The sequence below is a fragment of the Lagopus muta genome, chromosome 1, assembly GCF_023343835.1.
Source record: "Lagopus muta isolate bLagMut1 chromosome 1, bLagMut1 primary, whole genome shotgun sequence".
In the NCBI taxonomy this organism is placed as follows: domain Eukaryota; kingdom Metazoa; phylum Chordata; class Aves; order Galliformes; family Phasianidae; genus Lagopus; species Lagopus muta.
Genome location: NC_064433.1, coordinates 5,790,660 through 5,810,098, shown reverse-complemented (window position 1 = coordinate 5,810,098; position 19,439 = coordinate 5,790,660). Strand labels below are relative to the sequence as shown.

Sequence of the window (19,439 nt, the reverse complement as noted above, 5' to 3'; positions counted from 1 at the left end):
CTCCCTTCCTCCCTTCCTCCCTTCCTCCCTTCCTCCCTTCCTCCCTTCCTCCCTTCCTCCCTTCCTTCCTTCCTTCCTTCCTTCCTTCCTTCCTTCCTTCCTTCCTTCCTTCCTTCCTTCCTTCCTTCCTTCCTTCCTTCCTTCCTTCCTTCCTTCCTTCCTTCCTTCCTTCCTTCCTTCCTTCCTTCCTTCCTTCCTTCCTTCCTTCCTTCCTTCTAAGAAAAGGGGAAACAACTGTTTCAGCCATGCTAGAGAAGTCAAGGGTGAAGTCACTATCAGAGTGCTGCTCTGGGTAGAAACACTGCAGACATAGACTAATTATTTGTGTATTTATTTAACAAAATAGGTTAGATTTTTTTTATAGGGCTCCAAGAGATATAAAAGCCAAGGGGCCCCGGAAACACCAGCTGCCCGACATGGCACACACAGAAGTGTGACACTATCTTGCTTGATGCTCACTTTCTGGTCTCAATTGGAGTCCTTCCCACGCAGCATCCTTGGCTGCACCTGCAATGGGAGCAGCTGGCAGCACAACACCCCAGATCCCTCTCTGCAGGGCTGAATAGCTTGCAGAAGAAAGGGAAGCCACCTTCTCCATCTGCAGTAGGAGTGAGGTTACTGGGTTATAGGTTGTATTGCCTTGAATGAGCTCACTCCTAGGAAGGGCAGCAGAGCAATTTGGGGTCACATGGGTGAAGATCAAGCTGCTCAGGGAAGTGCTGGAGTTGCTGTCCATGGAGTTTCAAGAAATGGGTAGATGTGGCACTGAGGGACATGATTAGTGGGCATGATAGGGATGGGCTCACAGCTGGACTAGACAAGCTTAGTGATATTTTCAGACCTTAGTGATTCTACGATTCAAATTTTCCTATGAATGTTGCAAAGCAGAAAACCCTTGTTAGCACTGAGATACTGTATATGTGGGCCTTGTTCCCACTCATATATGTCTGTCTGCTGTGTTGCTCGCATAGAACACTGAATGTAGGGGTAAAATCTTTCCCACAGCTGCTTTATATTCCAGAGAGAGATAACAAGACTTTAATGTGAAAGATAATCACCCTTCCCATTCCACACTTGTATGTGTATTACAAGTGCATGTGAACAACCTCCTGAGTATACTAGATACTTTATGTGTTGATCAGCTTTACTCTTAGCACACAGCAGCTTTATACCAGTGTCAGCAATTTTCTCAGATATATTGGTTTTATTATTGCAGCCCCCATTGGCTCTACTCATGCACAAGAACCACCTCAAAGACCAAAGGGCCTACAATCTTCCTTAATTACATCAGTATAAATGAAATCAGAATTTTGTTCTGTTGCTTCATTTCCCAGCACAGGGTTACTGTCAGCTTAGGTAACTTTTCAAACAAGTTATTCTTCTGCCATGAAATTCAATGGATTTATTTAAGTTCAATAGATTTTAATATTATGCTTGCAAGAAAGGAGCAATCCTGTTTCTTCTGAGGTGGCATGTGGGCTGCCACATATCAATTACAAACAATGTAATCTATGTAATCTTTTCAACTTCTCCAGGAAAATGAAAAACAAGCTAACAAGCAATCCCATGTCCCCCTTCATAAAACCTCAGTTCCTGAGCACAAACCCTTGAATGTATGTTCTCCCTGTACTTCAAAGTTTCCTCAGGTATCCAGAGACTTCACTATCCATGAAACCTAAGGGAAATTATACAGTGATTGACTTCATCGTTATTGCAATTTGACATTGTGCTTCTCAACCTCTGGGGTCTCAATTCTTATTTGAATTACGCAGATTAAGTATAATGGCACTAATGAAATCACTGTCAGTTTGTAGAGGTGTAAGGCTGAGAACAGATTCTGCCCCAAAACTTAACTACTACCAAGCCATGGTCCTAAAAGCAGACACTAAGTTGTTTTCTGTACACTGATGTTATTTGGTAGATTACATTGCTTTCTAACTGCACAAACTCTGCTTTTCAATTTTACTAATTTAGCTGGATCTAAACATTTAGGCTGTATATCTGTATCACTAAATATTCTGTGATTGCTTGATACCAGATTTTTGTGAAGCTATCCTTAAATGAAATAAAAAGAGTATACGTAATGCATCATCACTCCTGATGGTTTATATAATGAAACTGCTCATTGCTTCAGATTTTCATGAAGTTAAAGAAAAAAAGTCTAGTCAGTCTACCCACCCTAATTGCTTAATACTTTCAATAGTCATTCCCTAGATCTTCTCATTCCTACCTGGAGCAATGAGGAGTAAGGCAGCCCATATTAATCTCATTCAGGCATCACTTACTGCCACTTATATAATTGCATTCCAGACAAGCAAAAGGGTTTTGGAGTCTGAAAATCATCAATATCTCATTTTTATCTGTGCTCCAGACACGAGGAGCATCACTATGCAGGGCAAAGAATAAAACCAGCATTAGAAATAACAATTTGGCCTTAGGTCTGTTACAAACCCATCTCTACTACAAGGTCTGATGTTCACTATTGCTCTAAAAAGAGGTCTCTGAAGCATGAACCGCAGTTAAGTAGCTGTAAAAACAAAAAACAAAAACAACAAAAAAAGAAAATCCATACAACAGAATAGCTACTGCATATTATTGTGGGTAGTTTAGGTCTAAATCCAGAGCTGAGAGAGTACAACTCCAGCAAAGTGGACATGGCTTTGAGAACACTGTTCTGGCTGTCCCTGCTTGAGCAGGGCATTAGATGAGGGGACCCAGAGGTCCTTCCAAGAGGTCCCTGAACCACTCTGATTCTGTGAAAATCAGATGCATTTGTTCACTGCATCCTTCTGCATTCTGATTAAAAAGAACACAATAAGGTTCCTCAAGCCTCATATTTAAAAACTACTAAGCCAGGGAGCAGTCCTCTCTACTGTGCCCAATACAGTGAAGTTTTACTTTTCCCAATGCACACTGACTTCCCTCACCATGCTGGACTTTCCAGGCCGTGACATCCTTCAGAAGCAGTCTCCCCAATTCCACCAGGTGGGCACACACTCATCTTCACACTGCTGATAATGCAGACGCCTGTGACGATCTGTCACTTCTTTGTAGGTCAGGTTCATGTTGTAATCACACAGTGCGTTAGAAACAGGTAGCATTTTGAAGAAAGAGATCTGAATAATTAATTCCGTCTCCATGAGACCTACATTACTTTGCAAATTGGTGCATTTGTTAGCACTGCTGGAGCATCAGCTTCCACTCCTGGGCCCTCTCGCAGGCCATGAATGGCCCTACACCTCAGCACAGCCTTCTCTCTGAGATTGTTTTAGAAAGCCATTTGGGTGTGCTTGCAGCCTGGAAGGCTAACAGTATCCTGGGCTGTGTTAGCAGAGGGGTGGCACAGGGAGAAGGAAGGGATTGTCCCCCTCTGTTCTGCCCTGTGAGGTCCATCTGAAATACTGCTCCCAGCTCAGGAGGGAAGTGGAGCTGCTGGAGTGGGTGCAGAGGATGACCACAAAGATGATCAGAGGGCTGGAGCACCTCGCACATGAAGGAAGGTTGAGGGAGTTGGGATTGTTTAGGTTGGAGAAGAGAAGGCTCTGAGGAGACCTCATCTGAGGCCGTCCAGTACTTGAAGTGAGGTTATAAGCAGGAGGGGGACCGACAGTTTGGACAAGGGGGAATGGCTTTAAACTAAAAGAGGGAAAAATTAAGTTTGATGCTAGGAAGAAATTCTTTATTCATAGAGTGCTGAGGCACCAGTGCTGATGCCCAGAGTAACTGTGGGTGCCCCATCCCTGGATGTGCTCAAGGCCAGGTTGGATGGGGCTCTGGGCAGCCTGAGCTGGTGGGGGCAACTATCCCACAACAGGGGGTTGGAACTGGATGATCTCTGAAGTCCCTTCCAACCTAAACCATTCTATGATTCTATGAAGAGCAGTGTAATGAAATCTGAACGTTCAGCTAACAGTTGGGAAAGATTCCTCAGGGTTTAGTCACATTCTTCCAGTTTCTGTTCTGCCTCTCTCCCCAGGACACTGGGAGTCACCTGAAAGGCACTGTGACAATATAAACTGCTTTGCATCTAAATCACAAACAATTTTTATTAGCTGTCATTTTAGAAGGATACCATTTCAACTGCTAGGTCTTACAGGGACCTTTATGTTTATGAATGTACTACAAAACCCTGAAACAATTTATGTTTATTAATGTCCAGAAGTTGACACACATATATAAGAAATACTTCTAAGACATAGAACCACAACCACATTTCTACAGCAGCGTTCAAAAATCCATGGCATTTTAATTGAAGATTCTTTTTTATTTTCCTTTTTCTTTTCTTTTTTTTTTTTTTTTTCTTAAGTGTATATACAACCATCTCTGTGGTGTGGCATGAATGCAAGAGAAAGAAGTTGAAGGAAAAAATATTCGTTCAGTTCAAACAGCATCACATGATGCCGCATTCAGGATGGCATGTCTTTGAAAAGGCACAGTCAAAAATCTGAAGGCTTCAGTATATTCTTCATCTGGTATCTGTTTTGGATAGGACTTATACAAGCCACTCTGAGCTTTGATCAGAGAGGTATACTTAGAAAAGACTACGAGCCAAATGATTTTTCCAACAGATTCATGCCTTGTTTTCTGTCCACTGATTATCCAAATTGGTCCTTGGACAGTTATAAATGTAGGGATTTGCTTTAAAAAGCAAAAAAAAAAGCAATAGCCCAGCGCTAATCAGATAAAACAAGAAATATTATATTCTGCTCCCGTAGCTTCAGAGGACCCTGTTTCTCAAAACACTGCTCATCTCTAAAGTCAGTGAGACTTAAACAAATGCTGTCATGCTATGCTGAAATATGGCCCTGAACCAACATTCAAATTAAATAAAGAAAAAAGTTCAGAAAACACCAGGTACCCTTTCAGCTTCATTCCTGCTTAATGGACAGGCAGGCACAGGAATAGAATTAAATGGGATGGGAATAAGAAAGGTGTCAGGATGAGGAAGCAGAGGATCCACTGCCAACATGTGCAATACTACTGGGCTCTGCTTATTTAAAAAAATAAAGGTATCTAAATCTATTACAGTAAGTAATGAATTCTGTCACACTGCAATGACTAGAAGACGATCCTTGTAGAAATCAAAGGCCTATCTCTTACATTTTTAATCAAATGGTATATGGTCTGACTATCATGTTATCCTATTCTCCACTGCCTGAGGTTGCATAGAGTATCTTGAATGCTGGAGAAATTGCTGTCTGCGCTCATACTGCAGCTTGGGAAGAGGAATTTCAACCTTGTAGCAATGATGAGAAGATGGTCATCTAAGATGGAGTCTTCAAAGAAAGCAATGTTGGTTTCTTCTGAGCAGAAAGTTAAAACTTCCTATCTTCGATTAAATTGTTCTCTAGATCACTGCAGAGACCTGGTCTAGATCTTCACTCTTTGGATATATTTTTATTTTACTATCTCTCCTTAGTTTACAAATCCTATAAATTCCTATAAAAGACACTTTAAATGTGTTGATTTTTTTAATCCTTAGTTTGTTTGGGTTGTTGGTGGATTTTTGAAAAAAAAGCCTTCGTTTTTATAACCTTGCTTAGCAAAATGAACAAGCCCCTTGAAACTTGTCTAAACAAATTAAAATGCAGGTCAGAAATGTAAAAGGCAATGTGCAAACAGTAGTAAAACCAAACAAATTTGTTCTCAATGTCTGTGTCTGCGAGAATTGAGAGCAATTTCAAACTGTATCTTGCATGTAAAAAAAACAGTGATTAATACATAAAAAAATAAAGTTGCTCTGAAAATCAGACTGTTTTAAAAATTATTACTAATACTTACTTCAATATCTTGTCAAATGGAAATCACCTGAACTCTTTATTTCAGTGGAGCAACAACAGTCTGCAACAGCCTGAGGATGTGACTGGTCCGAAGTCTATTATTTCACTTGGATTTAACCAGATAGAACAGCTTTCAAAACACATTACTTTAAGGGATGGTTTGATATGAACAGCCTAACTTTATTAAAGGCACAGCCAATTCAGAGGCCCAGAAATAAGGCAGTTAAAAAAAGAAAACAACAAACCACAAACAAAAACAGTTATTGGATAACTCCAGTGCTGTACAGGAGCAGGAGGCTGATGAGATGCTGATAAATTATGACCTGCAGTAGAGAAAGGAAATAACTCTTGGACATTGTCGTGATCAGACTATCCAGCTTTTTCATACAAGGACTTTGATGTCCTAAATGAAAGTAGATTTGAAAACCTAAAACAAGGAAAAAATAACTATTTACAAGAGCTGCAATCCCAATACGCTATTAAAAAAGGAGATAAATCTCTGCTCGTCTCAAGCATTCCCAAATGTTTATAAGAGACTGGCTGAGAAGTTTCTTACCTGACCGTACCCCTGTGTGCATTCTAAAGCTCAGTAGGGTATGGTTATTGAAGAGTTTCCACCTTTAACAATCAAAAAACCAGACCAGGCAGGCTCTGAGCAACATGATCTAGCTGCAGATGTCCCTGTTTATTGCAGACTAGATGACTTTCTAGGGTCACTTCCAACTCAAATGATTCCGTGATTCTATGAAAATTTCAAAGACCCGTTAAACTGATAAAATAAAAGATGGAAACCTTAAGTGTGAAACATTACAGAAAATAAAAGTTGCACTCCTGACTAAAGCAGACTAAGTTACTTACAGAGAAGGCTAATCCATTTGACCTGCTAAAGCTGTATTTCACATTTGATTAAAAATATGCCACTCCAAGTACACAGAAGGGGCTGGAAGACAACAAAGTCAGGCCATTCTTGCTCCAGCCAATATTTTCTGTGAACTTGTGGGGAGCTGGCAGAAACATTAATCTTCTTTCCATCCTCTTTCCCCCCTCTATTAAATCCACTGCTAGGAAAACACTCTCTCCTGATGCCCATGGGGAAGATGTCCCTGCTGAGATAGGATAAAAGACTCTTACATGACTCTTACTAGCCTGTGTGGGTCCATCAGTGTCTCATAACCAGGAAAGCAATCTTATAGTCTGTTGATCTGTGAAAGAGCCCTCTACAGATCATGAGCAACGAGCAAACCCTCTCTAGTTCCTGCTAGAAACGCACCTTTGCCAGATAAATATGCTCCTGGCTTCTTGTGGCTATAGTTTACAGGATGCAGCTATCATTGCAATTACAAAAAGGTGGAAAGATAAAAAAGACTGTGGAGGGAAATACAGTTTTTTGTTTGTTGTTGTTTTTTTTTTTTTTTTTTTGTTTTTTTTTAATATGCTGTATACATTCTAAATTCTTTTTTCACTCCCCTGGTGTTGTAGGATGCTAAATGCACTGGAAATTTAAATTCGCATCCAGCATCCAGATCACTGAAAAAAGAAGTGCAGCAGACTAGAAAATGAAAGAAGAAGCCAAAAGGCAAAAAAAGTCTAAACAGAACTGCTGGCATATTTCCCCTTTCTCTCAGCTGTTTTGCAAGTCACACTATTTTCTAATTTGCAAGGCGAGAAATTAACCTGTAACAGAATGTAACAGTCACCACAGGGGTTTACAGCGTATCAGCCTCAGCAAAAATTAATCCTAACGTGTAAATAAGAGGTGGATTCTCTTAACGATATAATGGGGGCAGCTCCTTTTCTTGTGTTAGGTCTCCTGAGCAATGGAATCTATTTTACAGGCACTGCAGAACTTTTTCCATCACTTGAGATAGTGCATATTTTTCTTTTATTAACGGAGTTCATCTGGGTCACTTCATGATTTAACCCTTTGTTGCATTCCTAAGGGCTTACATCCTTTAACCTGAAGTAGTGGATTCCAATTGTTGCCAAATCATGCTGTCTCACTTAGAAAGTGGTAGTAATCGGTGTATATTAAATATTCAGTCTTTAATTCTAGAAGGTGCATCTCAAAATCAAAAGAAATTTTACATCAATTAGACATACATTGGCAATGTCAAAAAACAAACCAAGAGACCTTGAGACTGTGGAGAATGCACTGCCCCAAGAAATAGTCCCATCTAGTGTGAAATGGGGTCAGTAAGACACTTAGAAAATATGAACTTCCTACCTATACTTTTCTGTCTCCAGTGCCTTCAATTTAGCATTTTACCGTATTTATTTCTTAATGATAGTACTGGAAATTTGTATGATGGTGTACATCTGTAGGGGAAAAAAAATCACATAAAAACATAAACAAACAAACAAAAACCATGAATGAATCAAATTCCTGGCATGAGAGGATAAGATTTGAATGTAAGGGTCTCATCCTTATCCTGTGTTGCTTCATCAGGGCACTAAATTTCCACAGATTCTCAGAGCTGGAATAATCTCACCTAGGGCAGAATCATCCTCTGCTTCACCCTGTTATTTAATTAGGCAAACATTAACAATGAGACCAAAGAAAACAGCATTTGGGGAATCTAAAATATGTAAAACATACTGAAAAAATCGCTCTTGTAGGTCTTCACAATACAACTAAAAGAATAAAGCCTTCGTATGAAACCACCCTGAAAAAAAGTTACCCTGTGAGAGCTTTTTGTCTTGTGTATGGCTCTAAAGTTAAAAATTGTTTAAGGATCACTTTGACATAAAGTTATCATATCTTGAAGGGATTAATAATACACAAATGTGCCAAGTTTCATGAGCATGGTTATGAGATCCAGTGCTTTTGGGTCTGTATGCTTTTGTCCCCATTGACACCCCAATCACTGCAAAGGTCTTGACTTGGGGATGTTGCAAAAAACCCCCACAAAAAAACCCCCCACAAATCTCCCCCCCTTTTTTTTTTTTTTTTTTTTTTTTTTAATAAAGGAATTAAATGGTTGTGATTCATATGTGAGATTCACAGAGCAAAGGATAGATTTTACAAAAATACTTGGGTTGCTAAATCTTCTGGGAGCCTGACATTTATTGGTAGTGGCTGGGAAAAGGCTCCTAAATGCCTGAACATTTTTGTGCTGAAAACTTTTATTTTGAAAACTGTGTTAAATGCAGCACTGAATCTTCCCTCTGTGCAATGTAGTTGCTGCAGGCTCAATGAAGGGAGGACTACCATTTAGTAATGCTTACCTGTGGAAGCACACAGGTAAACGAAGGTGGTTTGGCTTGGAAAATAACTACCATGTTTTACTGCAAGCATCTTTTAAAAACCCTTTTGTCATTACGTTTACAAACACAAGATGCAGTGCAATGTGGGATCAAGTGAATGAAAGCAGCGATTTGTATGGCATGACAGTGTTTTGTAAGGTATGAAAAATTAACAAAACAACGCAAAGGGAAACTAAGGAGCTAGTGGACATGGGGGAAATTATTCATTCTGATTTGCAGAGGTTCTCATGGGAGACATCCAGCCCATCACATCCTATTCTTACGTTTTTTTAATTTTACAGGGATCAGTAAAATGGGAAAAAGTCTTGCATCCTGCTGTGATTGACTGCATACCACTTGTATGCACAGCATCAATAGGTAAAGTTTCATCATTGCATGCTATGAGATGAAAGATAATTGTGTATATTCCACACCTTACTAAGACAGTACTCATAAAATCCTAGCACCATCATTTATCCAGACACTCTACATAGCAATACCTGAGATATCACTAGGTCTTTTTATGTAGTTTGTTGCTCAATGATCACTTTCCTCTAGCTTGTAAACATTATCTGTGTATTCGTATTTCATAATTCCCTCTTTCAGAGATACAAGTAGTTTAATTTTGATTTCCTTGAAACCGACTTCACTAAATCTGTTTGACCATAAAAGCTAATTAGTAAAGACTCAGTGTTAATCATGTGCAATAGATTATAGCTGGAGGATGCAAAAAGACCATTTCTTTCATAATAACTGCTGCATTTCATCATCACAAGCTATACAGCAATGCAAAGGTAATGACATTTTTATTTCATCTTTTTATGATGGGACTCATCAATACTATGATCCATTTTCAGATTTTTTCCTAACATCTGCTTACAATATCCAAGAAGTCTCTGGAGAATCATACAATCATTTTCAGATGCTAGTATACTGAAAATGAGAATTTTCAGATCCCAAGAAGCATTAATGGCATACAGCCTAATAATACAAACTTTAATTCTGTCTTCGACTTGTTCACATTACAAGCAGTTAAAAAGACCCTCTATAAATGGTGCAAGACAAAGCAGTTGGCTCTGTTCTCAGAGGAGAGGGAACTTCTGTATTCTACAGTCAGGGTGGCCTAAGTGGAAATCTGGTTTGCTCTATTTGTGCCAGGTTCTGAACCAGCTCTCTAGGAACACGCAAGGAAGAGAAGCCCCAGGAGAGCACCTGATACAACTCACATCCTCAGGGACAAGCAATACTAAGTGAGCAGAGGCAGTACAATTCTTGGCTGACTTACCCTGAGAGTGAGAACAAAGAGTAATGCCAATTCAATTGCCATCCTTCCGTAGCTTGGATGGCCCTCAGTGACTTAAGGAACTAAATTACCTACTGGCAGTTGACCCGAAACTTCCCTTCTCATTCATAAAGACGAACACAGCCCAGATCTACAAATTTTGGTTCACTACTGGATAGGGAAAACTCTGAGAAGCTTCACTAACCATCACACAATTCATACATTGCCTGCAATCAATTCTTTTTATTTTTTGATATTTCCAAAGTACCAACAACGTTCTGCACCAGCAGGTAAAGGCAGGAAGAAAAGCTTCTTGTCACAAAGAGATTGCCATTTAGATACACTGTGTACTGACAAAGGAGAGTGTAATGGGAAGCAAAGAGTGAGCAGAGTAATTGAATGATGCATTTAAGCATACATTTTGTTATCTCTGTGGGGTTTTATGTTTGTTTTCTTCTTGACTTATTGAATTCGGTGTTCATACTTTTCAATCATTCATTAGCTAAACAGTTCTCTTGTGGTTTGCCTAGATTAGGAAATGAGGACTGGGACAAGTTAAAACTAAGAAAAAGGTGGGTATTTTCTTAAGCAAAGGCAGCTCACATCACTTCTGGAACACCTCTCTCTACTTGCTCATTAGCATTTACCAGAGAGCTGCCTGATGCCTACATTCTGCAGAATTAGGTTTTTTTCTTAACCCCAGTGAAGTCTTTACAGACAAGACAGTTTGCTGCAGACATTGCAAGCTGGCCAGCCAACACTCAGGCAACCAAATCACTGGGATTTGGACCATAAAAACAATTTAGGCAAAATCTGAAACATGAGTGATCTTTTTAGCATCTCTCAGTCTATGAGAAGTTATTCTATGAAACAGCATAATGGAAAGGATTAAGGAGAGGACTATTTTTCCTCCCCACAAGGAATTGTTAAAAGGACAAATTGCTACAATCCATCCTGTATGATTTTAGAATTTTTCAAAGACTTTGTCCACACCTGAACCATGTACCCACCCACCCTTCTCCTCAACTAGTTTTTCTCCCCACTGAGGAGAATGCAATCCATACAATCTATTTTAAATGTTTACCAGTTGTTTGGAAAAGTTCCTGCTTTTCTCTACTGGCCATAAAGAAATACAGAATGTCCAGACCTAACCAGGACACTTGCAGAGTTCATACTGATAAATCATATTTAAACATATTTTAAACACACTTTATTTGTAGCCATCCTTATTTAAAGGAACCTAACAGTAACATCAGAACATTGAGCACGCAGAGCTAAGATGGTCTCCAAACTAGGTCATGAAAATATTTCCAACAGTGATTTTATCCCATTCTATCACAACAGTACAAAAGTACAAATGGTTAAACTTTTTAGTGAGGCAAGCAAAGACTAGTTGCACTGTGGCACTTTTTTCAATATCAAATACAAAAAAGTCTACTAATAAATCTTACAGGAATATGGCTAATTAACAGAAAAGATGTGCTTGTGATTGTGGACATTGTAATCTCTCAGGGCAATAATCATATCTTCCTATGTGCTTGTCCCTTTATAGGGAATAAAAATATCCCAACTCACCAACCTGACTTGAGTTCATTTTCACCATTTCATTATTGGAATATCACTGCTAATGAAAATGAAATCTGAACTCTAAAAATATAACCACAGCATACATTCCGAGTCTCTGAAAGGAGGCTGAGATCTTGTTAGTCAATACTATTATTTCCTGTTGGAGCAGAATTTGGCTGTTTTCGGAAATGTCATCTCAGGTTCAGTGCTGATGTTTATATACCGTTGATGCCCAAATTACTTTTTCACATTACATTCAAGAAGCAAGAAGTTTCCAGGACAATACAGTTGATTTAAATACAGCTTAAAATGGAAGACAGTGAAGTCATCCACATTTATATTTGACGCTGATGTAAACCAGAGCATGTAACATTTCCAGTAGCTACACACAAATCTGTCTGGACATTTGGTGGACTCTCCTTGCCATATTTTGTTCCAGGGGCCAATTATAAGCAGCAAGGTGATTGCCATCTTATGCAAAGAGGTCCCTAACTAGTGCATTAGATTATGGAAAAACAAATGAAAAAATAAACATTCTTGGATTTATATTTAGGATAACAGTGTCCTTCAGCTAACCTTGAAACATTTCATTTCAGCTACATCCAGAAGTAAACTAGAATTCACAGCTATTAGAACATACTTATCCAAGAGTTTCGGGCCTTTTCTTTTATCTTCTTTTAAATTTAATCAGTTTAATAAAGTATGGGGAATTTTTTAATCTCATTTCATAACAGTTTGTTTTTATAGAGAGGAAAAAAAATAACTTGGAAAACAAGCATGTCACATTCTGAAAGCTCTTTCTGGAACATATGGTCTTATCCTTCAGAAATTACGAGTTCTCTTGACAGAGGCTGTGACAATCAAGTTGCATTTGAAGAACTGCTATATTCTAATTACTCAGTTATGCCAGGCTTTTCAACAAAACTTTCCCAGAAGTTCCTGTCACTCAATTCTGAATGTGCATTCAGAGATTTGAAGCTTTAATGAGCCTTGATCAAGTTAAGTAAGGCCCCACCCAGACTGTGAAGATGATTGCTGATAGCTATGTGAGTGTTTTGGCAATAGTTAGCCCCAGGCATTGAATGCCACGTCCACGGCAACTTCCAGAGATTTCAGAAATCTTCAGCCTAGAAAGTCTCCCATGGAAATGGCATCAACACACTCCCATTTCCTGGGAACAGATGGATCCATCACCTAAAGCTTTGTGAAATGAGAAACAAGCCAGACTGGAAGCGTGGTACCGTATTACAAACTCTGCTTGCATTTCCTCAACACCTTCTCAAAAAAAAACCTCTCATTATTGACATTATGTAAATACATTGCATCGGGGTTATCTGATAGTCTCTTAACTTAATAACTGAGTGAATTTGGCTGGCATATTAGCTAATCTCTGGCCTGAAATGGGCTGGTGCACATGTGAGTAGCATTAAATCTAAATGTGAATTTAGCTTGGGTGGAATTTGCATCTCCTTCAAATCAATTCTGTACAACTGCAAATCCCATATTTTAAAGAGTTGTGCCCAGTCACTTTTCAGTGAAGTGCACAGGATCTGATTTTGTCAGCTCTCTTTGCGATTCCCTTTTTAGAATCCAAAGCTTCCTCTCCCAACTATGCGTAGAAAATAATACATTTACAGTGATTAGCTCAGACAGCACATTACAGCACAGCAAATAGAGCTTCCTAATGCCTATAAGTCACCCTAGTGAAATACGAACACAGCATAGGACTGGGCATATTAGGAATACGCCTCTGTTATTAGGCTATGCCCTGGCCCATGAACTGTAGTTGCAGAATAGGGAAAACTTTTCAGCCTCTCTCCACACATCACTGCAGCATATCCACAGACGGGAGCTCTTTATAGATCAGCAGCCACCAAACCTCCTGCTTTGCAAGATGGAAGTGGGTCATCTGAACACAGCAAGAAGAGAAACACAGATCAGCAGAGAAATAAGTCCAGCTCGTGACCAGATATCCATCCTGGGGACCTGCCAGGCTTTCCACTCAGCCAATCTATTTTTAAAGACAGGGCCTTATTAGCACCTTACAGTTCTTGAATTACTTTGCTGAATCTTCCTAATGGGATAGCAATCTGTCCCAGAGTATTAGTAGAAGTAAATGATGGAAGGATTGCATAGGTGTATTCAAAGATCTGGAGGATGACAGCAAACCTGAGCCCAGGAAACCTTGCATGCAGCAGCTGTAAGCTATAATACATGCAGAGGCAGACTTGCAAACACTCTTTTTCTTGGCAGAGAACAAAGATCTTTCTTTTCTGCCATACAACAGACAGTAGGCTCAGTATACACCTTCTGCTTTGATCAGACCCAAGTATAACCTTCATTATAGAACTTTGTGTAAATATTCACACCCAAAAGAAACAAATACTAATACTTGCACCAGCTATTTTTCTCCAGTTTATGTTTTACTGACCTTTAGCTAAACCAGTTCTGCAGGGTGCAATTCTTAAATGCCTTTTTCTTGTTCTGCTTCCCAACATATAATCAATAACAAGAACTGATAATCTCTTCCTCCCAGAAAGACAGCAAACTGTATTTCACTGACCAAAATATTCCTTAATGCCTAATGCCAAAAACTGTACAGGAATTCCAGTCCTCCCTGAGGCGCAACATTTGGTCGAGTTCTTTAGGTCTATGAATATAGTAATTTGCAAAAAAAGACCATAAAAATATTTCCCACCCTGCAATTTTCCTCTATCATCCAAAGTGCATTCAAAATGTAAAATCATGAAATGGGTTGAAGATCTTTGAGTTCCAACCCCTGGCTGTGGGCTGGTTGCTAACCACTAGGATAGGCTGCCCAGGTCCCCATCTAACCTGACCCCTTCTGTACAGAACTATGTTCCCAAGCTCAAGTACTTCTTCAGCCTTATCCGGTGAGTTCCCAACAGCTGAATGCTGTCACATGGCTGCCCTGTTTTTTTCCCCAGTCATGGGAGCACAAAGTACATGAGATAGCACTAATCCATGCAACCTCTAAGCCTATGAGATCCACGCAAGCTCTGCAAGAAGGAAACCACACCAAAGCAGAGAAACTCTGTGCTGCATCTCTTTGATGCCCTCCATCAGTGCAGCAACATTCAGATGACAACATATTGCATGTAGTCACAAAAAATCATACTTTAAAGAGTATTCTTGTTACAAATTTGTAAACATAGCTAAGCACTAATAATATCTCCCTTCATGCTCACTTTTGGAACAGCTGCTGTCACTGTTGCAGACCATCTGCAGGTAGGAAGGTAACTTAGCAAGCACTTCTAAAATCCCACTGCTTAATGAGTAGGTAAGGAGGCACAATCAAAATCAGAGCAGCAGCAAGAGATGCTCATGCTCATCTGTTCCCGCACTCCTAGCTCTTAGGACTAATTTCAAAGACTCGATAAATTGGACCTGGGTTGGCAGAAGTCAGCATTAACCAGGATTAATCATAGAGTCATAGAGTCGTAGAATCATTAAGGGTGGAAAAGATCTCCAAGATCATCTAGTCCAGCCGTTAACCCATCCCCAACATGCACTCTAGCCCATGGCTCTTGGTGCCACACAGTGCCTCAGCTGCTGAGAACTCTCCTGCATCTTGTGAAAGCACTGGCATAACCATAAGAATGATGTCATCCAATTCAACCACTCTCTCTTTATTCTTTAAAATAGGTTTGATTTTACTTTTTAGTATAAAGAACAGTAATTTGCACCATCTGACGATGGCTTAAAAGATCTAAATTCACCACTTGGCTTATTACTGCATTTTCCTGAGCTTGGAAATGAAGTTTACCCTCTGGATTTTGACACAGGGCAAGATGCCCTGATGGCATCATGGGGGATTTGGCGCAGATGAGCCCAAGGAAAGGAAAGGGCTAGGATGTGTAGAAAAGAGCTTGTTGTATGGGCAGCAGGAGGCAGCTCCATGTGTAGGAGGTGAGAGAAGGCAGCACGCTGGGAGTGGGAGAAGGCTACAAAGAAAGTCAGCTCAGAGGAGAGAGTGAGGAACATAAGGAATATCACAGTGTGTGGGATGAGATGAGAACAGAGATGTAGGTTTTTAGAGAACTTTAAAACAATTATAGGTTTTTGCCATGGAGGTTCTGTTCCACTAGCACTTGCTTCCTTGTTACGTGCCTGGAATTGAAGCTTTCTTTGAAAGACCTTCCTAATACTATTTCATACTTTCAATTAACATTTTATTTAAATGCTTTAAGATAGTTTCTAGATACATTAAAGGCTTACTGATGAAATCTTGAATATAATAATGAAAATTTACATAACTAAGCCACATTTGCATTCAATAACAAGACAGCTTTCCAGTATGGAGTGTGCCATCAATAGCCCCCATGTCTTCCTGAATTTTCTTAGTTGCAGCATTCACTTCAAATTCAAAAGGTTACAGATTTAGCTGGAAGAAAGAAGACTGTGATACCATCAGTGATCAAGTATCTTTTCCAAATTTCAGCTGATATATCAGAGGATATCAGTTTAACACACGTACTTGGCATATCTTCAGGAGCTTTACAAGAGACACGTCTATATATATTTTTTTAATTTAGTATTTTTTTCTGTTAAAGAGAGAAAGTGTTCATACCCTTCCTACAAATAAAACACGAAGTGTCAGTATCTTTCTATAGTACATCTGCACACTTCCTTGGGGATTTTTCATTATAAAATAATACCTCAGTTATCAAGGCACAGCATAATAAACCAGTATTCAGGACCAGTAAGAGACATAGAATCCCTGAATCACAGAGTGACTTAAGCTAGAAGGGACCTTAGAGATCTCCATTCCAACCTCCTGCCATGGACTGGTTGCCCTCCAGCAGCTCAGACTGCCCAGGGCCCCATCCAGCCTGGCCTTGAGCACCTCCAGCTTAGTTTGGAAGGGACCTTAAAGGTCATAGACATTAAAGATCATTGAGATGTTGGTGGTTGGTGCAGATTTTTTTCATGAAGACACATTTTGAGAATTTCTGAAAGGAAGGACTAGAAAAGATGGTGAGAGAAGATGATGCCTGGTGCATTGTGTGCCTGAGAGCAGCAGCATGGTGAGCACTGTGCTGGCAGTACTGGATGCAGAAAAATTGTCAACCAAGAAATCTGCCTTCTGATACTGTGAGGTTCTTATACTGAAAGAATCATACTGAGGATAGGCTTGGAGATTTGTCTGGTTTTATCTTTGCTTGGGACTGTTTGCTTTTTCTTATCTTAGAGTTGATGCTTCGCACTATGATTTATGGAGACTATAAATCTCATAAGCCTTTAGAGAGTCATAAGAGGCTGCCTTTGTTGCATGCAGAATGCAGGAAACAGGAAAAAAAAGATTTTATTTTCATTTTTTATTGGTAATGAGTTTTGTGAACTCTAGCCACAATTCTTTAAAGAATGTCTCACAGAATGGAGCTAATCCAAAGTTAAATGTGCAAAAGGAAACATGTTTGATTCTTGTTCATTCAAATAAATTATGAGAGCTGAAATTTGGAAGAAAACTGGACACCTGTATCTGCCAAGAAAGCAGAATATCAGAAGTTACAGAAGTTCTGAAAACCATAGAAAAAGAGTTAATAAAAAAATCTTCTCACTGCTGTGAAAACAGGCTTGCATAGGGGAAGATTTTCTTGCAGATATTTATTTCCAGATCTGCCTCTTCTAGACTTTATCAGCTTGTCTTTCAAAGCAGCTGGTAGATAATGCCAGATGAACCACTAGCTTCCTCCTGAACAACTCTTAAGCTGCTGTGAAGATGCACAGCACCTGCCACATGTTTTATATTATCCAATACCTACTACTAAGCCTCTACTGCATCCCCCAAGTCAATAAAACATCACCTACTTAAGGCCAAAATTCAAAAACCTGCATGAGAATAGCAATACCTGACTGCCATTACTTCAACACCTGCCTGAGCTCTGAATTTTTCAAATGGGTGAAGTTCTAAAATGTCTGTTATGTCTCTGGCACTGTAAGACAAACTCATGATGGGAATTTATTTCCCACTTATGTCACATTAACTGATGGAGCTGCTGAAGAAAGTCAATCACTCACAGGATGAAATGGAAGGCAGAGCCTTGCTCTAAAGTAAGCAGCACCTGAAGAAAGAACTGACAAAGTTTTTCCCAGTCCTTAAAGTAACTTTTCACTTATTTTTTTTTAATCACTTTGAGTACTTGCCATTCATCACTATTTTAACTGAAAAACTTCAAGCAATCTGTCTAAGAACTCTGCATTAATTTTAAGAGGTTCAGAGACTGATGAAGGTCTGGGATTGTGGCATGAGATCATCTATAGCTCTACCAAATGAATATCCCCTTTAAACCACATCACACTCTTTCACCTTGCAAGTTTTGAAATAGAAGTTGTAAGCCACTGCTTTAACCAAATGTTTTTCTTACGCAATTTCTTCTTCCATTTCAGCATGTGCACTATTTTTCTGAGGGATGCTGCAGCTTTTTTTTTTTTTTTTTCCCCTGCTTCAACTCTGAGCTGTTATTTTCACAGACGCTCTCTATAAAGGATAGGAACATCTTCAGCTCTGCATCATTTCTGTAAGAAAAAGCTACAGTGAAACACCAATTAGAGGTTTTTGGTACTGTGCACTTAAGGCTCACTGAATGCTTTCTTCTGAAGCTGGGGGCTCTAGACAACGGTGCAGCTCTTTTGAAACACAGATCATGGGTTTGCATACCCTTGCAAGTTGCATGCCATGTTTCTTTGACTGCCACCTTTCTCCTCCTCTTTCTGCTGCTCATCACACAGCTTTGGCTGCAGCCATTTGTGCTGACACGGGGCTGGCTGCTGCCCATGGCTCCGCTGGGGTCAGAGGTGCAATATCTGTTCTGTTATTAGAGAAATTACTCAGTGCAATTTCACAGTTCAGCAGAACAGACTTATTGCTTGTATGCGCCGCATGTGTGTGTGCCTTAACAAGCACTTAAAGTTTTTCTGCTTCTGTTCCTTCGTGGAAACATCCATCTTTAACAGCTTTAGAAGTGTTAGTGGGGATGGTTTCTGTTCCTACCTTAACAAGGAATTACTACCTTGCATAAAATAAGGTTTATAAGAGCAACGTTTCCAATCTCTGCTATAAATTCAGAAACAAAAAGTGAACTCCCTGCTTTAGAGAAAAACTGAGGAAAGTAACAGGTGGCTTTTTAGTGACATGATTACTTTTATTATTTCATTCTGAATATTCAGTGTTAGCAGCAGCCATCCCTTCTTGTGAACGCCTTTCCAATTTTGATTGCTTGATCCAAGTTATCTGTTTATTTCTGCAAAGGCAGGACCAGGGAAAAGCAAAGCTATTTCTGCAATATTTTATTTTATTTATTCTCAATGAAAATGAGAAGATCTTTCTTTACAGCTGCACAGCTTGTAATGTCAGCTCTAAGCAATCAGCTAAAAAAAAAAAAAAAAAAAAAAAAAAGCAAAAAACCCCCACAGTCACTCTGCAGGTTTAAAAAAAAAAAAAAAGAAAAGAAAAAGAAAAAGAAGAAATCAATTCATGTTGTCACAGTCTATCTAGATTCATATTGTCCCCAGCCATTGATACAGAATGAGAACATCTGGGGATT

At 39.4% G+C, this 19,439-nt stretch overlaps 1 protein-coding gene and 1 long non-coding RNA gene across 4 annotated transcripts in view; one reads left to right on the top strand and one right to left on the bottom strand.

Moving 5' to 3' along the window:
* Window positions 1–19,439, bottom strand: part of CELF2 (CUGBP Elav-like family member 2) — a 564,102-nt gene that overhangs the window by 272,455 nt on the left and 272,208 nt on the right. The window lies entirely within an intron of this gene.
* The window catches only part of LOC125696515 (uncharacterized), a 48,655-nt gene that overhangs the window by 19,049 nt on the left and 10,167 nt on the right, over window positions 1–19,439 (top strand). Inside the window, exon 2 of the long non-coding RNA XR_007378367.1 lies at window positions 9,326–9,401. This is a non-coding gene — a long non-coding RNA (uncharacterized LOC125696515). The remainder of the gene's footprint in view (window positions 1–9,325; window positions 9,402–19,439) is intronic.